The 5,629-nt window shown below is 35.2% G+C and overlaps 1 pseudogene; it reads right to left on the bottom strand.

The window, feature by feature from the left end:
- Nucleotides 1-821: 821 nt before the first annotated feature.
- LOC148193188 (serine/threonine-protein kinase 52-like) lies at nucleotides 822-5,296 on the bottom strand (annotated as a pseudogene).
- Nucleotides 5,297-5,629: the final 333 nt, after the last annotated feature.

The raw sequence follows: 5,629 nt of genomic DNA, 5'->3' as shown, positions 1-5,629 counted from the left end.
CTTGTGTACAGTACATTTGTTTAAGGAAATTGACCAATCAGAGTTTTATTGATTTAAATCAAACTCGGGAGACTTGACACGAGGAGATCAATGAAAAGGTATATTTTTACTTATTTGCGAATGCAATTAATTGAAAAACGCCATACTACACACTCTGCACATTCAACCACAGAGGACAAAGTACGTAACTGTCATAGAGGCGACTTTGTGGATTAAAGAGATTATCAATGTACTAGAAGTTGAGCATAAACATTGAAGTGCTATCCACTTGTGCAAGAACTGTATGTACCTTGAGCATACAAAACACAATGACATTACATTCCATTTTATTAGAGATGTAATCGATGATGAATCTTTAAAGTGGTAAAAATTCACACATTTGATAATCAAGCATGTATGATTACCAAAATAATTCATTGATGAAATTCAAGATGCGCCTTGACAAACTAAATATAAAGTCAGTTGGTGCTGATAGGAATAGAAGAAGTTGGCGAGGATTGGAAAACTTTGAGGTGGTACATCAAGGTGAAAAGTTTAGAGTATGGTTGGCATCAATTGTATTTCAAAGGTCGAACAATGGTGGAAGAAGGTAGTTTTCTTTTATTCATGCAAAAACTCATATTGCCTACGTAGAAACTCATTTTGCTTGAGTGAAAATTCAAGTTTTTTGTATACTTTTCTCTGATAATTATAACAAAAAGGAAGAATGCAATGGTTCTTTAACCTATTAAGAGATTTTTCTTTCAGAAGAACTTGTATTCAAGTGATCAAAGAGGTTTTACTTCTGGTTTAACAAAAGCAAGTATTGGTTTCAAAGCAAATGGATCCAACTTAATATCATCAATTATGATTGCGAGTATGTGATAGTATAATGAAGATCCTGCAAGTTACAAGTCAAATCCGGCAACATTGCCAAGCAGAAAGTAATACTCATACCCACAGAACCCAAACCAATGTGGGGAAAAAAGGTAAAAGAAAATCAGAGGTACAGTTTTACACACCCAACATATTGACATGTCACCAGCTCCTCCTACCTGTACCCCTTACTGTGTATTTGTCTCATCTAGTATCCAAATACTGCTTTCTCACTATAGATACAAATTGATTCTTCAAATAGTGAAAAATCACTATAACCAAATTGTCTGCAAGACTAATGAATAAACCTTCAAGGCCCTCTATGCTTGCGGAAGCAAAAACAACCCTGTTGCTGATCATGAGGGATCATACCTCCACCTTTGGTTGTGTCAATGGCTTCCAGCATGGAAACTACCTCATCCATCTCCGGTCGCTTATCTGGAGTGGCATCCCAGCATTTCTTCATGACATTTGCCAGAGAACTTGGGCAACATCTTGGCATTTCTGGTCTCAAATTCTAAAATTCCAACAGAACATAATAATCATAATGGATCCATAAACACAGAACAGTGATAAACAGTCACTGCTGAAGTGAGGAAATCAATCAAAACAGAGAAGAAAATATACCTGTCGAACAACGGCTGATGTAATCTCTGAGAAACTTAGGTCAGGATATGGCATGTCACAACAATATATTTCCATAAACAGATGCCGAAACTGTACACATCACATTTCCTGTTATAGGGGTTGCCATTTAAAACCTGTACACCATCCCCGATGGGAAAACAAAAGTAAATATTCAATTACAAAGATTTTTCTCTGTGATCAATTAAATATTTTTTTCTCGTCTTTTTCTTCTCTTATTCACAGTTTCACAGTATATGATGCCACATGAAAGTCGTCATTTACCCTCATTGAATAGCTCTAATCTTGAAATGAAAATTGGAAACACCTATCCTCACTTGGATGAAATATTGGGACAGGATATGCTAATTCCCCATAACATGAAATATATTGGTACACAGCATGCCTTTTTGAACTAAGGCTTCCGATGTGTCACAAATACTAGTACAATAATATCTAATTTGTAAAGGATTGTTCAGGTATTGACTACTCACCTCTGGAGCCATATAACCAAGAGTACCAGTCTCCCCAGTCATATCGTTAGGATTTGATGCCTCAACACGTGCAACCCCAAAATCAGCAATTTTAACTGTGCGTGTCTTGTCCAACAGCATGTTTTCTGTCTTCACATCTCTATGGACAATCTTCTGAGAGTGAAGATAACTCAGCCTGTAAAACCAAGTGAATTCAGGTTGAGTAGTTGCACACAAAAATTACGATAATTATTGGCTCAACCGCTAAACAAGGTGGAAAAAATAGATACCCTCTTGCAAGATCAAGTGCCAGCTGAATGACAATCTTAAAAGCTAGCTTCCTCCTCCTGTTCTTTATTAGGTATGATTTCAGATTTCCTCCAGCAAGATACTCCACAACAACACAACAGAAATTGCTTGGCATGCCAATCAGACCATTATCAGTTTGTATCTGCAATTCTGAAGACCCCATTGTTGCCCCTATAAACTGAACATGGAATGTAAATGGTTAAAAAATATTGGGTAGAAAAATGTTTGCAGAAACATGTACAATGCCCTTTGGGAAAAGAGAAAAACAAATCATCTGCAAATATCTAAAGATTGAACAAGAAAGTGTCATGATGAGAAACCAAAACAAGCATTAGGGGGGCAAGAAGCTCATGCTCCACACCTAAATGCATCTTCTGTACCAGATGCGTAGGACAAATGGACAAAGTCCAGACTTGGGTGCCCCAACATACTGAATGAATTAAATTGAATCTAATGAAGATACAAGGTATCTTTCCTTGAGTTAGAAAAATTTGAAGTTCATTTTGAGGAGAACGTGTAATAGACAGATAAACTTTTCCGAAGAAAAGGTTGCCCATAAACAATAGAAACCGGAAGACTAGAAGTTTCATTGAAAGTAAATTTCAAAAATGCTGGCAGGCTGTCAAAACTTTATCTAAAATCTTTATGCAACAGAAACATGGATGCTGAACCAAATGGAAAAAGTCTATTCACATTTATTTTCACCCTCCATTGTGAAAAAGACTAGTTCGAGTTCAGAACACAGTAAATTTTCTATAATTAACATAGAATAAGCAGATGTCAAAACTGACTCCATTCTACGTGAAGATATTAGTATTCAATTTTAGATCAACAGAGTATAAAACAGATTAACAAGCTATAAACTAAGAGCCCCATACTTCAGCTAGAAAGGTTGTAGTTAAATTGTGTGTTCTATAATCAACTCATAAAGGATAGGCAATGTTACTGTCAACAGAGATCTCCTCAAAACTGCTTTTTAAAAAATGAAAATAATAAACTCCAAATATGTTAAAGTGCACTCAAGTAGAGATTATATTAAAACTTCTGGAATTCAAGCACTGTATCCCCGTTAATAAGGTTAGTATAATATGAGAATAATGCCACAAGTTAATGCAAGCAGTGTACCTCTGAATATTCTTTACCACCAATATCAGATTATAGACAGAGAAACAATATGAAAGAAAAACATATCTAGGACAGTTAAGCTCATATGTTGTGAAGAAACTTCAATTTTATACGAATAGTATATTTTCAGCTCCATATTATACTTGTATTTCTCATATTTCAGTATTTTTCCAATAAAGGTACAGTAGGCTAAATGCATACCTCATGTTCTTAAAACAAAGTGCATGGAAATTTCAAACAACAAGGATAATAGTAGTGGCCCTCATCCACACAAAAGCAAGTCCTTGTACAATTTCAAGCAAATTCTAGTTGAATGTAATGGAAGGAGAATATAGAAAGAAGGTGGAAAAGTGGGAAGATATAATTAAGAAGGAAATCCCTGAAACATGAAACCAGCAAAAATCTTGGTATCCTTGAGAATTAAAAGATTTTTATCAGAATACCTATCCACTTGAATACCTTGTATGACATTATTAATTCATTACATTTAAGTATGCTAAGGCATATTTAAAAAGGAGGACTGATTTGCATTCTATTGAAAATGAACGCTCACCTGATAACACAAATTCATAGGACCTAATATGGCAGAAAATTCTATGTTTGGATGGATCCCTCCACCCAAATAAAATCAAATAATATTAGCATACACAATTATGAAATAACAAGCTCAACATGTTATGATGACAATTGCACAAACAAGAATACACTGACGACAAAGAAATTAAAATCAACCTTTGTGACATTGGGATGATCAAGTTTATGCCAAACAACAACTTCCTGTGTAAAAGCTGCTCTCAGGGAGGCAATTTCTGCTTCTGTCCTTTGTCCTTCCTCACCCCAGTCCAACAATTTCACTGAACATTAAGTAACCACAATAACTAGGATCAGTAAAGGCAGAAAAAGGAAACACAAATTCTACTCAAAGAAGAAATAATCACTGAAACAAAAAACACCATGTTTATTCATTCTCCACACCAGAAAACCAAATCCACAATGGGGTCACTTAGAATTCTACATCACTAAAAGCCCAATCCCAAATTTTACTATTATTCCCGTAAATTCAACTCCACACTAAACCATTCTAAAAGTCAACTCTTTTCCAGAAAATCCTGCGAGCAAGGGAATTAATTCATTAACTGGAGTAATTTGCTACAAGTAATAATTTTGAAGATGAAACTAAGAGCTTTTAGAATTTCATCCATGGGTGTTTATTCATACAAATTAAACAGTTAACCCACTTGTTGAAACTAAAAATGATAATAACTTGAAGATCGCTAAAAAGGACATATGTGTAAATAAATTCCTCCCAGTTGAAGTTTGGTGATTGGGAGATTAGACATCTGAATCTGATAAGTAAAAATGGATCAGTTGAAAGGAACAACTAACCAGCAACATCTTGAGTATCATAAACACCACGATGAACAGTGCCAAAAGTGCCACGAGCTATGACACTTTTGATGATGAGTTTAGAAGGATCAATCTCCCAGTCCTGCTTTTGCTTCTTGAGACTTAGCCTAGCAGAGGCGGGTCTGAATTTGGGAGAGGCAGTGGCACTGGTGTGAACATGAACCTGATCAGCATCTTCGTCCTCATCAGAACGCTTTTTCTTATCTATGGTGAGCACCTTGTTGAGGTGCCTCTCCAACTGTTCATCTATGCTCTTCAGATCAATCTGATCCGCCCTCACAAACCCATCACTGCTTTCCTTCATCTTCTTCTTTTTCTGTGCCTCCCACACAATTAACAAAAAGAAGAAAAGAGGGAGAGAATTATGGGTCTAAGATGTTTCAGTTGTTGTTGGTGTGTTGCCTGATGATGGTGGTGGTGTTGATGATCTTGTTCTTCTTCTTCTTGCTCTTTCTCTTTCTCTCATCCATGTGGCCACATGGAACTGTCTGCTCATAACGTGTCTCTCTGACCCACTTTTAATAATAATAATAATAATAATAATTCACTCTTTTCTTTTATAATAAAAACAATAACTGTTATGTATTTTTTTTCTCTCTCTTTTACTCGTCACAGTCGGCTTCCTTACAGGGACAATAATAGGAGAGTGAAAAGTAAAAGTAACCATTAAAGTAAAAGTAACCATTAAAGTAAAAGAAAATAAGATTAACTCATTTTAATCTTATGTTCAAATAACAAAATATTGAATTCCTCTTAATCATTGTCTTTGTAATTAATTAAATTATCCCATTAATTTTTTATCTTTTAATTCGTTTAGATTTTTAGTTGTTAATATC

Source organism: Vigna umbellata, chromosome 9 (assembly GCF_029865625.1).
Source record: "Vigna umbellata cultivar VRB3 chromosome 9, Vumbellata_1.0, whole genome shotgun sequence".
Taxonomy (NCBI): Eukaryota; Viridiplantae; Streptophyta; class Magnoliopsida; order Fabales; family Fabaceae; genus Vigna; species Vigna umbellata.
This window is presented reverse-complemented; position numbering and strand designations above follow the sequence as displayed.